At 43.1% G+C, this 19,946-nt stretch overlaps 2 pseudogenes; both read left to right on the top strand.

Annotated features, from left to right (window-relative positions):
• Positions 1–2,911: 2,911 nt before the first annotated feature.
• Positions 2,912–3,602, top strand: LOC142437260 (glutathione S-transferase omega-1 pseudogene; annotated as a pseudogene).
• A 12,937-nt stretch (positions 3,603–16,539) lies between these two features.
• On the top strand, positions 16,540–19,666 carry LOC142439243 (zinc transporter ZIP1 pseudogene; annotated as a pseudogene).
• The last annotated feature ends 280 nt before the right edge of the window (positions 19,667–19,946 follow it).

The following is a 19,946-nucleotide window of genomic DNA, read 5'->3' as shown; positions in this document are numbered from 1 at the left end:
GTGAAGTATGTTGAATGGGTCAGGATAGATGAGGCTACACTGGGGTAGCAAGTGAACCTCGAAGCTCAACGACTCAACCAACCACAGTTTATTCTTTCTTAGATGCAGCCTGATGCAGGTTCAGGAGCATTGCAGGGCCAGTGCCCTTCATCTGGTGAGTTCAGACCCTTTCCACCTGGTTTCTTCCCTGCGAAATTCAAGGCTTCCATAGTCAGAACAGAAGTGAAATAGTCGGTTGTGTTCTGATCGGTGGAGTCCTGGGTAATGCCAATGATTAATGGGGTCAGCTGCTAACAGAAAAGTTGTAGGTTTGAGTCATTCCAAGCCCCCTTGGCAAGAAAGGTCTGACATTCTACTGAAAATAAGTAAGTAAATGAAATCTGCCATTGAAAGTGCTGGTGAGAACATTTCTACTCTGAAGCTCAACTTCTACATCATGAGGCCCAACAGACTCAATGGCAACCTGCGAGTCTCATCTCCAGGCAAGGGTGAATCTCTGGTGGTCCTTAAGTGAATAAATCATCTCAGGAGATTTAGCACAAGGAGAGACTGGAGGCGAAAGCCATCGGAGACACTTCCACATAGCTCAGGAAATCTTTGGAAGGTGGCGATAGAGAGCGAAATCTACTTAGGAGATAGACTGGCAGGACTCTGAGAACCATGGATGCTCTGACTTGAGGGAGGAAAATGTGGTTTGTAATTTGCTAAGGTCAATGGATGCTGAAGCCATTAACAGGCAAGGAACACAGTCATTGGAAGGAAATTTGAGAGCAAAAATAGCTGTTTCTTCACTTAGAATTTCAAATCCCTAGTGTTATTCTCTGTCAATGTTTGTTTACCAAGAATCATCATTATTTATTTATTAGTACTGTTTTTCATTTGAAAAAGAAAATTCTTGGCCACTCTTAAGTCCATGTATAGGCTTTGTTAGTGGGGAGCATACCCACCCCCCACCGTCTTCACATTGTTGCCTAGGCTCTACTGCCTTCTAAATTCCATGTGCTCTGAGCGTGGAAGCATCTGGAGCAGCCACATTTCCTTACTGAAGCCAAAACAAGTTAACTCATCTGTGGCTTATCTCATATCCGCCCTGTAGATCTCATGGGAGGATATAGCCCTTATTACTAACATAATGTGCAGAAAACACAAATAGCGTGGAAAGGCATGGAAAGGAACACGATCTTTATAACTGTGTTTCCAAATAATGCCTGTCAAGTTAAAATAATGCTTTGAGTTTTAAAGCTGTTGCAAACGGCATCTTCATTTTGATTTCCCCCCTCAACTTTCCTACATAATCGTAATTTAACTTTAAGGACTCTCTTTTGGAACAAGTGAAACTCATGGGTTCTGTTTTTTCCTCTGCTGACTTACTTCAGAGCTGGTGGTAAGTCACTTGACCTTTAGACAATTAAGCCCTTGGTTGTGAAACCAGGGCAGTGGTGTTTAACCCCTCTTCCAAGGGTATCATTGAGCCTTATACAATGAACGGCTTTAAAACACTACCGTGCCCTTGGGTGAAGTGGAATCATAAACACTAAGTATGAATAATTACTGCTGTTTATTTTTAATATAACCATTTCTTTAGTCCTTATACCTACCAATCCTCTATTATATGGTAGTTGCTACACCCTAGTGACGCAGTGGCTAAAGCACTATTTTGCTGCTGACCAAAATATCACTGGTTCAAATTCACCATCTGCCCTGTGAGAGAACTATGTGGCAGTCTGCTTTCGTATTTCTAAATACTATTTAGTATTTAGGTTACAGTCTGGAATGCCCTATGGAGTCGTTCTGCTCTGTCCTGTAGGATTACTGAGTCAGAATGGACTTGACAGCGATAGGTTTGATTCAGAAGGCTAACAATAAAATGATATGTGATTCCTACCCTCAAGACAATCTGCATTTTAATTTGTGTTTTTAGGCACCACTGGGTTGGTTTAGGCTCACAGCAACTCCATGTACAACACATAGTGCCTGGCCCTGTGCCAGCCTCAGCATCCCGGCTCTGTTGGAGTTCACTGGGGCAGCCACGTGTCAAGCTATCTCATTGACAGTCATTTCTCTCTCCCACTGACCCACTACTTTACCAAGCATGATGGCCTTCTGCAGAGACTGGTCCTTCAGGATGACATGCTCAACGTGTGAGATGAAGTCTTGCCATCCTCGCTTCTTAAGAGCTTTCCGGATGTACTTCTTCCAAGACAGACGTGGTCCTTCTCACCAATTTTAGTTGGGAGGATGAACAAGACTAACAGGTCAGGATAAAATGAACAATTCTAGGAATGGTCAAGTGAATCGATGGGGGGAAGAAAGGTGTGAAAGAACAAAGAAATCAACAGGAAGGTTTTCTGAGCTAAGAAGTTTTAAGCAGTTGTAAGGATTTTGGTTGAAATTTTTCTCAATTAATAAAAAGTTATAGTAATTTTTGCAGCTTTCCCTTGATGGTAAGTTGTTTGAGGCAAGGCCTCTATTTCAATTCTCTATCTTGTTGAACATGAGAAGGTAAGTGGTTAGGAGAGTTGACCCTGATTCAGATCACTTTTTAAACCCATACTGGTTTTGTGCCCTTGGGAAACCCTGATCACTTTGTGCCTCAATTTCTTCATCTATAAAGTGGGGGTAATAATGGCAACACCTCAGAGGGTGGTTGAAGACTAAATAAATTATACATCCAAACTACTTGAAAGTGACTCTTAGGAAGCATTCAGGAAGTATTCGCTACTGTTTTGTTGTAGTTTTGCTGCTATTATTATCTGCCACACTCCTGGCACAATATTTTATCATAATTATTTTTTAATCCATGTAATACTCTAACCGCAACATAAAGAATAAGTAAGGAGGCCGGAGGGAGGGGTGTTCTAGGACTTTCTGGATTGCTGGAGCACGGGACCAGAACCTGTGCTGTGCCGGGATGTCAGGGAGCTCAGTTCCGAGCCTGGAGAAAGCTGGCGTGCCTCCGAGGCCAGTCTTCAAGGGCTGCATCCGGGTCTACAGCACAAGGTTCTGCCCGTTCCCCAAGAGGACGTTCCTGGTGCTCCGAGCCAAGGGAATCATACATGAAGTCATCAATATCAACCTGAAAAACAAGCCGGAGTGGTCCTTCTCGAACAATCCCTCTGGCCTGGTGCCAGTTCTGGAAAACAGTCAGGGCCAACTCACCTACAAATCTAGCATCACCTATGAGTACCTGGATGATGCCTACCCAGGGAAGAAGCTTTGCCAGATGACCCCCGTGAGAAAGCTGGCCAAAAGATGGTCTTTGAGTTCATTGCTAAGATTCCACCTTTGTAAGGAAGCTTTGTTGGAAGAATGTTTGGGCTAAAAGAAGAACTGTGTGAAGAATTCAACAAGCTAGAGGAGGTTCGGGTGAATAAGGAGACAACATTATTTGGTGGCGACTCTCTTCCTATGATTGATGACCTCACGTGGCCCTGGTTTGAACGGCTGGAGCACTGGGACCACACTCTGAGACTTAGCTCTGGATGGCAGCCCTGAAGAAGGATCCCGCAACATCAGCCCTCTGCTTGGACACGGATGCACACCGAGAGTTCCTGCCGCTCCGCTTGCAGAGCAGCCCGGAAGCCTGTGACTGTGGGCTCTGATGAGGGGGCAGGTGTCCGATAGGAAGACTCAAGATAGGAAGACTCACAAGCTCCTACTTTATAAGGGATCTCACATCCCAGTGAGTCACCTTCGCTGACTGATTTGACACGGCCTAACTCTGGAGTCCCGATAGAGCCTCCTGCATTTACAAAAACAAACAAATAAATAAAGGAAAGTCTTGCTGTTTCAACGTATGGGTGCATTAGCATATACTCTTTAAATTTAATTAGCAGACACTTAAGCATAATCCAGGCATTTTTCAAAGGATTTGTTCAATTTTCACTCGGTTGGGCAAAGCAAGTCATATACCTCATATGTTACTGACACAAACCAAGTCCAGAAAGATTTCCCCTCACAGAGAAATGATGAAAGAAATAATAACTAAGTGCGGGTCATGAGACAATTTTACAGAACACAGGGAAGGGAAGGGCATCTCTAAAACACCAGTCTTACAGTCCCAGCTCCTAGTTAATGGATGCCTATGACAAAGTACTCGTATTTTCCCATAAAAATGGTGGGAAATAATCTAACTAAAGAGAGAGAAGCATACTTCTGGAAATCGCCCACAACATGATTCTTCAGCCTCTTTCATAAAAGATAAGAACTATCCTCTACAAAACAGTATCAGAAAACCAGAACAAGAAAAGGATGAAACATCGGTCGGTCGTCTGAGCACCCAATGATAAAACACATTCCCAACTCCGATCACATAACATGGGGGTGGGGACACCAGATGAAACCTCAAGCCGAGGAATGCCCCTGGCTACTGGTAAGGAAGGGCCTTTCCACTGGTGTCACTGGAGTGATCTGGACTTCCAGTGCCCCAAACTTGGAGACAGTAAATTTTTGTTTTTTAAAGCTGTGCACACACGCACACGCACACACACACGCACACACACACACACACACACAGAACTGGAGACCACTATGATTGTCAATGCTCAATGGCAGCAGCAAACAGCACTGATCTCTGGAAATAGCATTCCTGTTTTTGGTTTGTTTCTCTTTTTAAAAAATTCCATCTTCTCTCAGCTGGGAGGCAGAACCATGTAAGCTTATGGTATGTGTCCTTAAATAAATTAATTTTTAAAAGTGACCAGGATGCAGTGGAATGCCTGGCTCCAGGAATGTAAGAGGTGGCGCTCCTGATTACAGCTACTGACCCACTTGCAACATTGTCATTCCTACCTCTGAAATTCTGCCTTCTGCTGGTTTAGAAATCTTAGTGCCCAAAGGAAAAATGCTTCCACCAGGAGACACTACCACGGGTTCTTGAAAATCAGCTTAAGATTCCCACTAGGCCACTTTGTCCTCATGCCACTAAATTACAGATAAAAAGGGAGACTGCTGTGTGCGCTGAGGAGATTGAGGATCATTATCATGCACTGGGTCAGGGAAGAGCGTTTCTAAAACCCAGCACCTCCCCTGCTGCTAGGTCTAGTAGTAGAGTTTAATGGGAAACTAAGCAACTGAATGTAAGTAGCACTACCAAGGGCTCTGTGTTAGTCTGGGTAGACTAGAGAAACAAATTTATAGACACTCATATGTATGTATATAAGAAAGGGTTTGATATACAAGAGCAATTGAACACTGAGAGAATGTCCCAGCCCAGTCCAGATCAAGTCCATAAGCCCAGTATTAGCCCATATGTCTGATACCAATGTTTAAAGTCCTCTTCAGACTCATGAAACACATGCAATGACGCCGAATACAGGAGGATCACAGGTCAGTGGGTGGGAAGTCTTCTGGATCCAGTGGCATTGTAAGCATCTCAGCGTTGGCAGGGGTCTCCACGTGGCTTCTCTGGCTTCAGAGGTCTGGTTGCATCAAGGTAGGTCCGTGTGGTTTCTCCAGCTCCCAGGACATAGAGCCATGTATCTTGTCAGAGACACTCTCCAAGGGAGTGAGTAGTGAGAGAGTGTGTCTCCTGCCTCCAAGGAGGAAAATCCAGGAGTTCCCAGAATTCTCAGGAGAAGGCTATACCCACACAGTTGACAGACTAGACCTCACCCCATTCACTCTTAATCCTCTCAAGTCCCAAATTGACACCAGATTATGTAACTACCACAGGATCAAAGACCTCAACACTAAAGGTTTAAGCTTGTGGTAAAGCTGGTGGTCTAGACAGACATGCTACATAACCTCTTCAGCAAAGGCTTGAGAAAATATGGAGGGAAACCCTGGAGCCACAATCTACAAAGGAAAGAAAGTAAAAAACATGAGCTGAACACCAACAGCAAGGGAGGCTAACTTAGGGGGCACTGAAACTAACCTGGCTCCCTCAAGCTCCCTGATAGGGGGAGGGGGTCGCAGACCCACAGTCATGTGGAGGGCAGCAGCTTCAAAGCTATACTTCCTGCAGGTGGATCTAGCAAAGGCTACCAGTGCCCGAGGCCAAAGGTCAGCAAACTGCAGCTCGAAAGCTATTTCAGTGCATACATGTGATTCTGAAGTAAAATTGAAAATGAAAATAAAACTATCATCGTTTCACTTAAAGGAGAGTTTTCAGATAATAGTGATTTCACTTGTTTATAAAAATATCCTTATGTGGGTGAAGGGAGACAGCAAACAGTGTAAGATATGAAAATAATAATAATGTATACTTTATCAACAGTTCACGAGGGTGGGAGAGTGTGGGGAGGGAGGGGAAAAGAGATAAGCTGATACCAAGGGCTCAACTAGAAAGTAAATGTTTTGAAAATGATGATGGCAACATATGCACAAATGTGCCTGATACAATTGATGTATGGATTGTTATAAGAGCTGTTAGAACCCTCAATAAAATTATATATATATATACACACACACACACACAGGCTCTCAAATAATTTTTAAATCGTTGGGAGGGACGGAATTACTTCTTCTGACATCTGCCCTAAGCCTGTCCAAGCTGACTTAGGGCTATTTTTCAAACCTGCTGAGCAGCAGGGCATGGGAATTCACAGGCTCTGAGACCCTGGAACAAGTCCCCCGCTCCCCAACTCTGGAGTCCCTTTGGCTGCCCTCCTACAGGGAGTTTCAGGGTGGGCCCTCAGTAAGCACACACCAGCGACTGCCACGCAGTCCCCCTGGCACCGTGGGCTACTTGTTGGGCTGTTAATCACGGGTCGGTCGTTCAAAACCACCAGCCGCTTTATGGGAGAGAGAGAGAGAGAGGAGGCCTCCTGCTCCCACGAATAGTTATAGTTTTGGAAACTAAGAAGGCAGTTCTACTCTGTCCTATAGGATCAGTATGTCAGAACCAACTCAGTGGCTGTTAGTTGGTGTTTAGTTTTTGTTTGGGGACTAAAAAACAGAAATAAATTCATGGCTGTGGCCTGGGTCTTCTTATTTATTTACTTATTTATTGTTATTATTTAATATATTTATTAAACATATTTATTATTTAATATTTAAATTTTGTTTTTTCTTTGTGTTTTATCTGTTGAATGTTTGTTCGATCTTTTTTTTGGGCTGTTACAAATTTGTCTTTTTAATTTTTAATCACTCCTTTATTCTTCTACCTCAAGGAGACAAAAGACCCCACACAGTATAGCCAACCTCACACCTCCAACAACTACATCTAGTGGACAAGGACTTCCACCAACTCCAGAACCGTGATTAACACACACACACACACACACACACACACCCCTCATCAACAAAAGCACTCACAGAGAGCATACAATTACAGCTCATACAAAGAAACAAGACAGAACGGCACGAATACACGAATAAATGATGAACACATGGGGCCAAAAGAGTTTTCTGAGGAAGATAAAACATTGGAAGTGCCAGCAAAGGGGTTCAGAAGCATGATTCTTAGGTACTTTAAATGGATGGAGAAAAGATCAAGAGAGCCATGGGGTGGAGATGGGAGTGGGGGGCCAAAAGGGGGGAAAAAAACACAGGAGGAAACCACAAAAGCTACCTGACAAAATAAATAAAAACTTAGACAACATGCAAAGACAGCACATAGAAATCCAGAAGATAAATATTAAGATATTAGAAATAGATAATGTATTAGAAGAACAAAGTAGTAGAACTGAAGCAACAGAGGGACAATTCCGTGAACTTTAAGATGCTCAATACCAAACTAGATTAAGAACAACACAACAACAAATCTAAGAATTATGTGGGACAATCACAAGAGAAATAAAAAACATGTGACAGGAATCCCCAAACAGAAATAAGCCATAAAAATAAAATGGTCCAAGGGCTGCTGGAAGAAATGTTCTTCAGATCATGAAAGAGGAGACATTAATCATACAAGAAACCGAAAGAATCCTCCACAGAATTGATTCGAAAGGAAAATCCCTATGATAGATCATAGTTTCTAAAATCAGCTTCAATGAAAGAATCCTTAGAGCAGCTCAGGAAAAATGCAAAAGGGGACTAATAAGTGTTAACCTCTTAGCAGGTTAGATGACAATGAAACAACACACAAAATTCTGAAGAAGAAGAAAAAAGTCAACTGGAGTGTTATATCCAGCAAAAGTTTCCCCCAAGCAACAAATGTGCAAATGTGCTTGACACAATGGATGGATGGATGGATGGATGGATGGATGGATGGATGGATGGATGGATGGATGGATTGTGATAAAGACTTGTACAAGCCCCCAATACAATGATTTTTTTAAAAAAGGTTTATCAACAACAACAAAAAGTTTCCCTCAATATGAGGGAGGAATGAGAACATCTACAGACAAGAAGGGGGTAAAATAATATGTGAAAAGAAGGCCAACCTTACCAAATACAGATATATTAGGTCTTTGGACAGAGAATAAGCCACAGCAGCAAACATCAACCTGAGATCCACATATAAGACAACACTACCCAGAAGTCAACCCAGTTATTCTAGTGGTCAACAGAAAAGAAACTTACAAGGCTGAAAAGGGTGAATCAGAGATAGCAATGAACACAATTAAAAAGTAAATAGAAGGAGGAGTGGAGACATAAAGCATTCTGAGGGAGAGGAAGTCTGATTGGTTTCAAGAGACAGCAGGCTGTTTCACACTTGGGAAGAGCGTGGTAAATAATAAGGTAACAAACAACAAGGTGACTGCAAATGGTAACCCTCATCAAAATAAAAAAGAAGAAAATTGAAAAGAGCTAGTAAACAGTGAAACAACAGGAAAAAATTAATTAATTAAGGCAGAAACAAACCAAAAACCCACAGGCAAAATGAACTCAGCAAGGAACAGAGAAACCAATATGACCACAGAACCACACAAAGCAAACGACCACAATAAATTCATGCCCATCAATAATGACCCAGAATGTAAATGGATTAAATACATCAATCAAGAGACAGAGAGCAAGTAGCAGAATGGGCAAGAACACAGAGTTTATCTATGTACTGCTACAAGAAGCCCCCCTTAGACACAAAGGCAAAAATATATATATCAAGATATTGGCAATCAAATAAAGTAGGAATAGAAATATTAATCTCCGAAAAATAGACTTCAAGGCTCAATTATCAAGAGCAAAAAGTATTCCACATAATCAAAGGGACCATTGAATAAGAACATATAACTAGAATAAATATTTATAAACTCAAAGAAATAACTCTAAAATCCATTAATCATCCTTTCAGAACTGAAGACAAATAAACAGTACTGCACTAATAGTAAGTGACTTAAATGTAACACTCATGAGACCATAGGACAGAACTAGAAAGAACTGCAACAGAGACACAGAAGAACTAGACAACTTGACCTCTTAGCTTACGCAGAACATCCCACCACCAACAACACAATAAGCATTTTCCAGGGCACATTGAACATTATCAAGAATAGACCATCTGTTATGATCACTTGGGTTCGACCCAAGTATACAAAGATGATCCAACGTTAGAAAAGCAATCACTTTACCCACCTCTTAAATAAAACAAAGGGAAAACTGCATGATCATATTAATTGATGCATAAAAGGCATTTGACAAAATCCCACAACTATTCCTGATAAAAACTCAACAAAATAGGACTAGAAGAGAAATTTCTCAACTTAATAAAGGCTCTACACACATAAGCAACATCTCACTTAATGAGGAGAAACGGAAAGCATTTTTCTTGTGAATAGGACAAAATATCCTTTATCACTACTTTTATTCAGTATTGTGTTGGAAGTCTTCTCCAGTGCTATTAGATAACAAAAAGAAATCCAAGTTGCCAAAGAAGAAGTAAAACTCTATTTTCAGATAATGTGATTCTATATGTAGAAAACCCCAAAGATGCAACAAGAAAATTGTTTGAGCTGATTGAAAGATTCCCCAGTGGGGCAGGTATAAGATCAACATACAAAAATCAATCAGACTCTTGAATATTAACAAAGTGAGCTCTGAAGAGGAAAATGAGAAACAATGCTATTTTCAATAACTACCTAAAAGATTAAATGCTTAGGAATGAGCCTTTCCGGGGAAACAAAAGACTTGCACAAAGAAAACTATTTTTCAAACTACTACAAGAAGCCAAAGAGACATGCACAAGTGGGAGAATATACATGTTCGTGGTTTGAAGACTTAATATTGTTAGAAAGTCAATACTATTCAATGTGGCCTTTAAATTAATGTAATACTGATCCAGATCACAGCATCACTCTTGAAATAAATGGACAAACTAATCACCAACTTTATATGGAAAGGAAAGATGCCCAGGTTTACCAAAGCATTACTGAAAAGGAAGAAAGTTAGAGGCCTCTCAAGTCCCAATCCTAAAACGTAGTACACAGCTATGGTGTTCAAAACAGCCTGCTACTGGTTATAATAGGATATACATAGACAAACGGGACCAAATAGTGAAAACAGAAACAACTAAAATTTGACAAAGAATTCAAACACATTAAATGGGAAAGAGACAGTCTTGTCAACAAATAGTTCTGGCAAAATTGGATTTCTATTTGCAGAGAAATAAAGACCCATAACTCCACATATAAAACTAACTTGAGCTAGATTAAAGATCTACCCCTTTTTTTTAATCATTTCATTAGGGGCTGATACAACTCTTATCACAATCCATACATACATCAATTGTGTAAAGCACATCTGTACATTCATTGCCCTCATCATTCTCAAAACATTTGCTCTCCACTTAAGCCCTTGGCATCAGGTCCTCATTTTCCCCCTCCCTCCTCGCTCCCCCTCCCTCATGAACCCTTGATAATTTATAAATTATTATTTTGTCATATCTTTCCATGTCCCACGTCTCCCTTCACCTACTTTTCTGTTGTCTGTCCCCCAGGAAGGAGGTCACATGTAGATTCTTGAAATCGGTTCCCTCTTTCCAACCCACTCTCCCTCTACCCTCCCAGTATCACTACTCACACCCCTGGTCCTGAAGGGATCATCCGCCCTGGATTCCCTGTGTTTCCAGTTCCTATCTGTACCAGTGTACATCCTCTGGTCTAGCCAGACTTGCAAGGTAGAAGTCGGATCACGACAGCGGTGTTGGAGGGGGAGGGGGGGAAGGAAGCATTTAGGAACTAGAGGAAAGTTGTATTTTTCATTGGTGCTACATTGCACCTTGACTGGCTGGTAAAGACCTACTTCTATGATGGTGAGGAATTATGTCAACAAGATACCCTTGGGTAAGGGTAAGGGTGGGGCTCGACCTACCAGTTGGGTCACATCTGACCCATGGACTTGAACTAGACCCAACTGACCCACTTCTACAACTGTGTGAGCCACTTTCATGATACAAACTTTCTTTCTATAGACATATAAGTACCACTGGATTTGCTTCTCGAGAGAATCCAGCATAACGCAGAGGAATAAATAAACCTTGGTGCATACACACAATGGAATACTACACACCGTTACACAATAATGATATACAGTGGAATACCGCAAACCATGGGTGGATTTGGAAAACATTATGATGAGTGAAGTTAGGCAAACACAGAAGGGCAAAATATTGTATAACTGAGACCACTGTTATAAAAACAAATCAAGAAAGCTTTCATACCAAAAGAAACTGACTTTGGTGGTTACCAGGTGTATTGTACAGGGTTCTCTAGAGAGACAAATCAGATTGCTAGTAATTATATATAAATATATTTACAAAGATAGATATATAATTCAAGAAATAAATCGTTAAGTAATATACAGATAGATGATACAATAAATTAACAGTTAAATTATAAAGCAGTGAGACACTAGCAGTCCTTCAAGTTTTGAGAGCTGCCAGGTGCCAGTCCCCTTCTGTAGAGAGAGCTGGGCTATCTATACCCAGGCAGCAAACAGCAAGGCAGGTCCCCAACTGTCATCAACTGTCTGTCCCCAGCTCCAGAGATGAACATTCCAATCGTATGGGCTTGAAAGGACCTCACCTTACAGCGACACAGTCCACAGGCTAGGCATCCCACAGGTAGTGTACCCCTTTAAACTGAGGCACAGAACAAGCAAGGTGAGGCTCACCGAGCCATTTATCCCTCTGCCCTTCAGTTAATCCTACTTGTGTTTATCGGCCAGGCTGGCACAATAAACTACAGCACCAGGGATGAAAGGGGAGGTGATAAGCTAAGGTGAAGACCGGCGTCCACTTGGGTGAAGAGGAAGATAGTATTCTACAAGAGGAGATGGAAAAAGGGGGTAAGAAATAGGGTAAATTGTCAGAAAGTCTGACGAATTGGTTAAGTTGTCGAATAGAAAAATGATTATCTGATAGGCAACTCCCCCACCTAAGTAACAAAAACTGTTTGAAGGAAAGAATAAAGATTTAAGCCATCCTAGAAGGTGACACACTGGACCAGTCAGGGTTGACTAAGGCCAAAAGGAGTGTGAAATGAGTTGTGAGGGAAGGATGTTCTGGGTATTAACTGTTCCTCGTGATCATGAAGCTGCATGACAGTTGCTACGCATACCTTTCCCCCCTGTTATTAAGTGTATCTACATAGAATAACCAATTTCTCTCCTTTCCTTTTTTCTTTATTTACCCAGGGTGTGCTTTATTTAGCTCACACATTGCAGGTCACCAGGCAAGGATGCTGCCTAATCTGGAGGGGGAAAGAAGCTCACCTAGAGACATTTGCAGCGACGGGGAAGACTTTGAATCTCCTCTTTCAATGAGATGGTGAAAATGTGTTCACTAGTGCAAGACTCGGCTGCATTACGTTAAGTGGGGATATGTTGCTTTTGAAAATGTAGGTATAGGAAGAAGGGTGTGTATGGACGTTGGGTAATCAAAAGCACCCCGGCAAACACCGCGGGATGAACTGTGTAGCACCGTTCCAAACTTGCCCCAGAACGCCTTCCTGTAACACAGAGTCTGGAACGCTTAGAGGCACACATCCCAGCTAAGGTCCTAGATTTAGAGGATTTCCATTCTGCCCAGTGGAGCTCCTTAAAAATCATTTGATTTGGATCTGAATTATGTAAACATAGGGCTGGTCCAGATTATGAAGAGGTGATGCAGTTCTTTTTCATTTTTAATAGTTCTATTGGCATACAGCTCACATATAATGAGGTTCAGTAGTTCAACCACATCAAGAAGAGTTGTATAATCATCACCACAATCAGGTTTAGAACATTTTTTTTCATTCTTGTACTCCCTGCTGTTAGGGCATCATATCCCCACAACTTCCCCTGCCATACTCCTAAGGAACCATTAACCCAGTTACCCTGTCTATAGATTCTCCTAACCTGGATTTCATATACAGAAAAGCATCTTTAAAAAAAACACCTTAACTGCCTGGCTATCAAAAGATATAGTGTCTGGGGTCTTAAAGGCTTGAAGATGAACAAGGGGCCATCTAGCTGAGAAGCAACAAAGTCCATATAGAAGAAGCACACCAGCCTGTGCGATCATGAGGTGTCAATAAGATCAGGTATCGGGCATCAAAGAAAAAAACCCACATTATTGTGAATAGGGGGTGTGCGGAGTGGAGACCCAAAAGCCAAACCCCATCTGTAGGCAACTAGACATCCCCATTACAAAGAAAGGTGATCCAGAAATTAACTAACCATTTCATTAATATCATATGTAGCGGTATATAAACAATAAATTGCCAGACATTGAAGGCAGATTCGGAAGAGGACCTGGGACCAGGAATATCATTGCTGGAATCAGACAGCGCTTGGCTGAAAAGAGAGTATCAGAACAATGTTTAATTGGGTTTTAATGCAAAGGCATTCAATTGTGTGGATTCTAACAAATTATGGATGGCATTGAGAAAATGGAAATTTCAGAACACTTAATGTTGCTTATGCAGGACCTGTACATAGACCGAGAGGTAATCAGTTGAACAGAATTAGGGGATACTACATGGCTTAAAGTTCTAAAGTGTGTGCATTAGGCTTGTGCCCATTCACTCGCGTATTCAGTCTGTATGCTGAGCAAATACTCTGAGAAGCTGGACTACATGAATAGGCACTCAGCATCAGGATCGGAGGAAGGCTCATTGACAACCTGCTGTGTGTAGGTGACACAGCCTTGCTTACTCAAAACCCAGACGACTTGAGTTTTATTACAAGGAAAGATGTCCCTTTGACGACTAGATTGTACCTGACCCAAACCAGGGTATTTCCAGTTGCCTCATATGCCTGTGAAAAAATGTACAATGACTAAGGAAAACTGGAAGTTTGAATTTATTGTGTTAACAAAGAATATTGAAAATCTCATGAACTACCAAAAGAACAAATTTGTTTTTGGAAGAAATATAACCAGAATATTCCTTAGAAACAAGGGTAGACAGACTTTGTCTCGTGTATTTGGAACATTTTATCAGGAGAGACTAGTTCCTGTAAAAGGATATTACAAACTCACTGCCATCAAGTCGATTCCAGTTCACAGGGACCTTACAGCACAGGATAGAACTGCCCCTGTGGGTTTCTGAGACTGTAATTGTATAGGAGTAGAAAGCCTCATTTTTCTTTCTTAGATGGGCTGGTGGTTTCGAGCTACTATCCTTGCAGCTGGTAGTCCAACAAGTGATCTACGACCCCACCAGGGCTCACCGAGAAAGAGGAAGGGCATCAGTGAGATGGATTGCCACAATGGCTGCAACTTAGGTGCAGAACCAGGCAGTGCTTCATTCTGTTGAAGGCAGAGAAACAAAACCAGGACAGTTATGATTTGATAGTAAGTTTGTACAGCGAGAAGGAATATAACAGTTCATTAGTCCACACAACAGAACAGAGGGCTCAGTTCAACTCACTTTTGTGGAACAGTTAATATACTGCAAATCCTTCAACTCACATGGGCTGCCAAGTCCAAGGTCGAAGAAGCAGACAGCATGGTCCTCCCTTAGTCAAGGCAGGCAGAGTCTCCTGTAGGCAGCAAACATCAGGGTGTCAGCAACAATCACTATTGGGATACTGACCTCAAGCAATGCAAGGCGACCCGATCCACCAGTGTCAAGCTCAAGCAATGCACTAATGAGAAGCATGGCGAAGCAGGTCTTGAAGGAGCCTCAAGCTCTAGCTACATAGTCCATGGGTTGGGTTGGCCCACAGGTAGTGTAGCACACAGGTTGAGGAAGAGAGCTAGCTAAGGCAGCAACACACTCTAGCATGCTCCAATCACCAGTGAGCAAGAGAGATGGGTGGGCCTTGCAGAGCCACTTATCTCTTTATTCTCCAATCAAACTTCGATTAATCCCACATGTTTCTATTGGCCAGGTTGGCACAATCAACCTAACTATCACAGAGCCTAAGCCATAGCACCTAACATCAACAATGAGGAATCTAGGTATTTGAACATTACCTGGACAACTGGTGTGCTTTTTGCTATCAAGAAGTTGCTGTTCCAGTTTAGAATTAATAAATATATAAATTATTACTCTTATTTCTCTATATATGCTGAAATGCACCAATTCCCACCCATGTCTTCAATTCCAATCCACCACAAAGAATTCATTCTAGTGTGCTCCTTTTCCATATCTGCAACTCCCTGCTATTAATCATCATTAATATCTTTGTTTATTTTATGGCTGTGTTATACAACCAAGCTTTCATCATCTCAGCTGCAAGGTTAGCTTGTTTAACGAAGAGCAGTGAGATCAGGGTACCTGGAATCTCAAAATAAAACTTACTGGGTGTAGCATATGTCTTAAAATTTTTTCTTTATTATTCTTTGCTAGTGTAAGTATTATTTGAATGTACCTTAAAGGCTGTATTAAGGTATATGCTTATCAATGTTAGTTAAATTTAAATTAAATGAAGGGTTATTTTAAACACAGACTCTGTCTCCAGACATGTATAATTTTTCTTCCTGTGTTTTCTCTTTTGATTATTTTTGTATTACTCATGTTTGTATCCTTCATCATAGTTATTCAGCACATCTCAGTGTCTCAATATTTTCTTATTATTTTATTTAAATTTGTAAAAATTAATAACTTTAAAATTATTCTTCAAAATACAATAAAATATTCTAGATAGGGATTGACTGGATTTTTTAAAAATAAAAGAATATTTACAATATTTCAACGGAAACCAGCCTATTTTTATGCATTTTAAAAGTTTTTCAAAGCATTCTATTGTTTTAAATATGTCGGTTAGACTCTTAAAAATAACATTTCCTTCCCCTGGATACCAATGTATTTATTTTTTCCTATTTGGCAAACATTAATTGGGGGCTTCCAAGGCTTATAATAGAAGTAAAACTCACCCACACCATTCCCAAGAATTAAAATTATCCAACCCCTCACCACATTCCTTTTGTTTCAAAATAACTCTAACATCTTCTTTATGCTGTAACTTGGGGGCAGAAATCTGATGTGTAGAGGATAGCAGTAAAATCGAGTGAGGAAACGGAAAACGTGCAAAGATTTGTGCCCAAGGGGAACTGCACACAGGGCGCGGGTTATAGAATTGATGGAGGAACTTACAAGTCTCGCTATTCCAGAGAACAGGGTGGCAGCCCAGGCATAAAGGAGGAAAGGGGTGGGAATTGTTACCAGAATCCAGTGGTCTGGAGCCATGGCAGGGATTGGTCCTGGGTGCTGGGCTCCCCACAGGGGCGGGATGTCCAGCAGGAGCTGCAGCCACCGAGAAAGCCCAGCAACTTCTGGAGGCAGCACCTGGGCCAGAGTAAGGAAGGAAAAATACCCACCTTCCCCTTTCTCCTCCAGTCGTTTTCCAGGGCCTCCCATTGGGATGAGCAGAATAGGAGAAGCTTTCAGGAGATCCTGAGAGATGTAATCCTCCAGGATACGGAGCAGAGCCCGCGGATAGTCAGAAATGGGCAGGAGACCAAATGACAACTGAGGGGCCTGCAGTCCTTAGCTTTGCATACCTCCTGTGCCACCGAGCTCCCCGGAGAACAGCGACTTGCAGCTCTGCGGAGGCTAGGAGGAGGAACAGAAGGCAGAAAAGCAAAGGGAGACAAGGAGGATAAAGGCACGAAATCAAATAGGACAGGAGAAATGCATTTCAGAAGAGATAGGCAGGTATTTACTCATACAGTCAATTAAATGTGTTTACTCAACCCCTGGGATGTACAGGCTGTGAGATTTGAAAATGAAAATTGATAAACAGTAGATAGATGGATAGAACATTTATCCTGAACCTCAACATAATGATAAGAAAGGAGGAAACCAAACCAACCCCACTGCCATTGAGTTGACTGCTCATTGCCACCCCAGTGCCAGAGAAAGAGCCACTCGGCCTGTGCGGGTTACCTTTGACATGGTCAGGTCTGATATAGGGCGCCCCATTATTTTTGATGGTGCTAACTACCAACGTTTGCATTCTATCTTGCACGTGAGAGAATGGCAGCAACAACCCCACTCGGGCAGCATCAGTGAAATGGCATAGCGCGTAGGGACAGAGTGTGAGTTAATGAGTCCTGGCATGGATGCCAGCCCTACTCAACGTTTTGACTCAGGTATAAGGGAGGACAGAGGGCGCTTCTGCTTCCTGCCACCTAAATCAGACTTTCTGAGGAAGGGCACTCTTTGAAGTATTGAAAATGGAGTTACATCTTTTTCTATTATGAAATGCTTCGTGCGATGTATGGTAGCAGTCATTTGATGTAGAACTCAGAGGTGGTGCTTGGAGCAATGTCTTCCTCCACTGGAAGAACCGAAATTTGATTTTATGTGTTTAGGCTATGATGCAAGAAAAAGGCAAACTACATGAGTATATTCGTGTTTCAAAAGTACAATGAAAATGTTAACAAAAAGGAGAGGAAATACTGACTAAAACAATCATGAAGGGGGAGAATAGAGAGATTGTGGGGGATTTTGCACCTCGGGTAGACTTTATTCCGTGCTGGGCTTTGCTATACCAGCACTTCCAGAGTTTTGTTGTTGATGCTTACAAAAGTGATTCGCCACCTCAAACACAGATTACGTTTAAGATCATTGTGAGACCATTCTTTTTTTTTCTTTATCATTTTATTGGGGGCTCGTACATCTCTTATCATAATCCACACATACATCCACTGTGTCAAGCACATTTGTACATTTGTTGCCATCATCATTTTCAAAACATTTTCTTTCTACTTGAGCCCTTGGTATCAGCTCCTCATTTTTCCCCTTTCTCCCTCATGAACCCTTGATAATTTATAAATTATTATTTTTTCATGTCTTACACTGACCAATGTCTCCCTGCACCCACTTTTCTATTGTCCATCCCCCTGGGAGGGGGTCATAGATAGTTCATTATGATCGGTTCCCCTTTTCTCCCCCCACCTTCCCCTTCCCCTACTGGTATCGCTACTCGCATTATTGGTCCTGAGGGGTTTAATCTGTCCTGGATTCCCTGTGTTTCCAGCTCTTATCTGTACATGTGCACACGCTCTGATCTAGCCAGATTTGCAAGGTAGAATTGGGGTCATGATAATGGGTAGGATCATTAAAGAACCAGAGGAAAGTTGTGTTTCATTGGTGCTGTGTTGCACCCTGACTGGCTCATCTCTTCCTTGTGACCCTTATGTAAGGTGATATCCCAGTTGTCTACAGATGGGCTTTGGGTCTCCACTCTGCATTCCCTCTCATTCACCTTGATGAGATTTTTTGTTCTGAGTCTTTGATGCCTGATACCTGATCCCATCGACACCTTGTGATCACACAGGCTGGTGTGCTTCTTCCATGTGGGTGTTGTTGCTCCTCAGCTAGATGTCTGCTTGTAAAAGAACCATGGATGGGCCTGACTATAGGCCTCAGAACCAGGTGGATACCATGTAGAGAGGCCCTGGAGAGTTCTGAGAGTCGGGGGATCAGGCACAGCTACCAGGGGGCCCTGGGAGGGGCGCCTGAGCTCCCGTGTGGATCTCTCAGGTGGTGGCCTCTCAGGCGGGGGAGCTGCTGCTGGTGGTAACCCAAGTTGGCAGTCTGGTGCCCATCTGTGTGTTGCACCGGTCAGGAGGGAGTCATGAAGTCTCCATCTTCCACCATAAAGCCCTGAGCCTTGAAAGCCGGTCACAGGCATGCATTTCTGGCCAGCTGTCTCCTGGATCTGAGCCTGCTTACTTGGCTGCTATTGATGAGGCCCTGGGGCTGCTGCACGGGATGCTCCCTGCCCCCCGCCCCTGCAGGGGTACATCCCACCCACGGGCTTCTTTCTGGTCTTGGTGATGAAGCAAATCACACTGGCAGTCGGACAGCCTCCTCGGGAAAGTTCTGCTGGGAATAGCCAATGGGGGCCGCAGCCTGGCATGCAGGACCGGCCGCACGTCCCACAGGCAAGTGGAGTTGCCCCAGCCACACCTTCAGCCCCCATGCCTGCGTCCTGGTCTTCTCCTTGACCCTGCACTCAGTGTTTGAAGGCCTGGCAGTAGGGCTACAGCGAGACTGAGCTCAGGCCATGGAGCTGGGCTGGGCTTTGCTGTTCTACAAGAGTATCCTGGCGGTCAGCCTGTCCCTGCGGCGCTTGCAGACCCACCTGCGGGCCCAAGGGATGGCCGGCTGTGGCACCCTCTTCTCACGTATGACACCTCTGAGCACAGGGCTCGGTGCCGCTCTGGCAAAGTCCGCTGGGCCCCTGCACCAACTGGCCCAGCCTGTGCCGGAGGGCATGGCAGCTGGCACCTTCCTCAACATCACTTTCCTGGAGATTCTGCCCCAGGAGCTGGCCACTTCTGACTAGAGAACCCTCAAGGCCATTCTGCTTTGCCCTTCTAACTGGCCTGCTCTTCATCCAAGTCTAGGAGGGAGGCGCCAGTAAAGGGAAGGGGAGGTTGGGTAGCAGGGACCCCTGCCCTATCCTCCCCCCCCCCCCCCCAGTGTATGTGGAAGAGGCCAGGGAAGCACTGAGGACCAAGGAGTTCCCCAGGAGCTAGGGGTGATGCCTTGGGTCAGACAGAAGCCTGGCCCCAGACCAGGGGACAAGGATGGCCATAATCAAGAGACATTAGGATTAAGGATCAGACACCACAGGCAAAGGCAAACTGGCATCATTTAGGCTGGGGGTGGGCCACCCACCTGCTG

Source organism: Tenrec ecaudatus, chromosome 1, assembly GCF_050624435.1.
Source record: "Tenrec ecaudatus isolate mTenEca1 chromosome 1, mTenEca1.hap1, whole genome shotgun sequence".
NCBI classification, from domain to species: domain Eukaryota; kingdom Metazoa; phylum Chordata; class Mammalia; order Afrosoricida; family Tenrecidae; genus Tenrec; species Tenrec ecaudatus.
This window is presented reverse-complemented; position numbering and strand designations above follow the sequence as displayed.